The following is a 3,203-nucleotide window of genomic DNA, read 5'->3' on the forward strand; positions in this document are numbered from 1 at the left end:
GCACATATTTTTTCGAGGGTTTTATCGACTATTTCCCCTCGCCTCTCCGATAGAGGTCCGAAAATAAAATTTGGTGGCGACTCTTCTATTTTTCCTCTTCTCTCCCCGTTTGAGTGAAGACATCCTTTAGTTCAGTCCCGGTTTCGTTATCGTGTTTGACCCCGACAACGACATAATGCACATACTGTGTTCATTTTGAATTATATGTAATGTACATTTATTGGTTAATTTAAATAAAATTTATAGTGCTTTTCACAATTGTTTCTTAACTTAACCTACATATGTGTCATCTGGTGCTCATAGTTGTCTCCTGCACTGCATATAGTGCAAACTTAGTGCAAATAGGAAATTAACCCAAAATGGTGCTCAAATATATAGTGCAGATAGGAAATTAACCCAAAATTGTGCTTAAATATATAGTGCAGATATGAAATTTAGTTATCTGGTTCTTTTGTTCAATATACATATGGTGCTCAATATATAGTGTAGATGTTGTTTATACACATATGGTACTCAATTTTGAAATTGCAGATAGTGCTGATATTATATATACTACAAAGTTAAAGAATCAAATAGGTAAATTAACTGCAGATAGGAAATTTACCAAAAAGTTTGAGTTCATATCATTCAAAATCAAAGGGTTACAAGGTTTGTTTTTGTACATCATGTTAATCCAAAACAACTCATTTCATTCCACATATTACAAAGCAATTTTTTTATTTCATTATATGTACTTATACATTATAACAAAAAAAAATACAAGATACAACTAGAAGGTAAGTGAGTGCATTAACTTTCTTCTGATCATTTGAAGCCTTCAACTTGAGTTTGTTGCTAATTGCTTTCCCAAATTCATGACCAAATAATTTTGCAAACTCTAATCCATATTTCCTCATATCCACTTTCATTTTTTTCACATTCATAACAACCTGTATCAGACCTTGATTCCACTTGTTTTCCATAAAACAATTCATCATCCTAGTGAAAGAACTTACAATCATCATTAATCTGGAAATATACAAATGAATGACATTAGAACTCAGAATAAAATAAAAATTGAAAATAAATATGGATGAAAGAGATGAATAAATTTAACAGACCCCTCAGAACATGAACTTCCAATATCTTATGACTAGGTTTGCGCTTTATCTGGAAACATGGATTTTCATTTGAATCTCGTGTCCATGAAACGAAGGTTTTCTTCCACTGGAAAATGGCACCTGAAGATGGAAACTCTTGAAGACGGAAAAATGGGAGATGCACCCTAGTTGCTTGCTCGTGTCTCTGCAAATCGTACTTCCAAAGTATAAGATGGAAATGGGTTTTTAAAACCCAGATCACGCGAGAAACTAAAACCTTCACAACACATGTGATCTATTTTTAATTAACTAATTTTATTAAATGATTTAATATAGTATTTTATTATTTTGAATAAGTATTCAAATGTAATATGGATATTTGTTTAAATGAATAATGTAAAGAAAAAACTAGTATGTACATGTCACATCACCCACTTTGCTACACAAAGTGAATTTTTTTTTAAAATATCCAGAATTTTTAAAAAAATTTCAAAAATATACAATTTTTCAAAATAATTACACAAATGGCCAATTTTGGTCATTTTTTACACTAAGGCGCCATCCTAGTTGGCGCCTACCCTTAATGGGTAGGGCAAGTCGCCACTAGGAGTGGCGCCTATGCCCATTCCCTTTTTTTTTTTTTTTTTTTTTTTTTTTTTAAATGTTATTTTTTTTTTTTTTAATTTTTTTTTTATTTATAAATTTATATATTTTATTAATTATATTAATTTATGTTAAGACATATATATAAATAAAATTTTTTACAAGATATATATATATATTAATTTATATATATATATTAATTTATATATATATATATATATATATATTAATATAATTTATAAGTAATTAATATTATTTGTAAATTTTTGGAAAAAAAATTAATTTATATACGTATAAAGATATGATAGACAATATTTTTAAAGATAAAGATAAAGATATAAAGATAATAAACAGAAAATATTTTTATTTAAATAGTATACAAGACAAATATTACAAAGATATGATTAATCACATATGATGCGGTCCCTTGTATGATCCGCACGGGGGAGGTCTAGTTACTCGCCTAGACGGTTCACGTGGTGGTGGTGCTTCCCTATTACCACCCCTTGCCCTAACGCGCCCCCTTGCCGCTTGCCGTTGTGGTTGGGTCGAAGTCCCTTCAGTGCTGTAGGAAAGACGGGTCCCCTCTGCGCCCTCGAAGCTTTGTCTCGGTGGGACAAACTGACTACTGCTGGGTGCGCCCTCGAATTGTGGTCTTTGGTAGTTTAGGGTTGAATCGGGTTGGCCAAAGTGCAATGTTTGTTGTGGTGTGTAGTAGTCCTGTTGGTAGTCCTCTTGTATACCCGTGTCGGGGCTAGGTGGAGGACTGGAAGAGCTTGGGAAATTGTCGTGTTGGAAGTGTTGGGATTGGTGGAAGTAGGGGGATTGATATTGTGGTAGGTGTTGGGACTGTTGATGGTGGTGGGAATGTTGAGTTTGTTGTTGGTAGTCTTCATGGTATTGGGATTGAGTTTGTGGTATGTATTGTTGATTTGGTTGGGGGGTGGACATGTGTTGTGGTGGTTGTTGTTGGTAATATGGTGGTGGTGGTTGTTGTTGGTAATAAGGTGGTGGTGGTTGTTGTTGGTAAAATGGTTGTGGTGGTTGTTGTTGGTAATAAGGAGGTGGTTGTTGTTGTTGGGAATACTGCGGTGGTTGTTGTTGTTGGGAATACTGTGGTGGTTGTTGTTGTTGGAAATATGGTTCTTGCATCCGGGGATCGTCCAAATAGAACGGGTCAGACACAATCATTTCTGGATTGGTATTTGCTCTATACCAATCCACATATTCCCTTGTCGGCTTCATTTCGTTGGGCGCCACCGGAAATTGTAGAACATAGTGGGCACGGTCTTTCCACATTTTTCGAAACTCCTTAGCAAATTCCTTCCAATTTTGGGCATACCACTGGTGGCTGACTTTTTTTAGATGCCAAGGTTCCATAGACATTGGGGGCCCTGGGATTTCTTGATGCATTCCGAATTGAAGCTTGACACGGTCACTTTGGTGCATCTCCACAGTGGTGAACCGCATTATGGCCGTTTTTGCTGTCCAAACAGCTGCATCTTCGGGGTTGGGTTGATG

The sequence above is a fragment of the Lathyrus oleraceus genome, chromosome 5 (assembly GCF_024323335.1).
Source record: "Lathyrus oleraceus cultivar Zhongwan6 chromosome 5, CAAS_Psat_ZW6_1.0, whole genome shotgun sequence".
Taxonomy (NCBI): domain Eukaryota; kingdom Viridiplantae; phylum Streptophyta; class Magnoliopsida; order Fabales; family Fabaceae; genus Lathyrus; species Lathyrus oleraceus.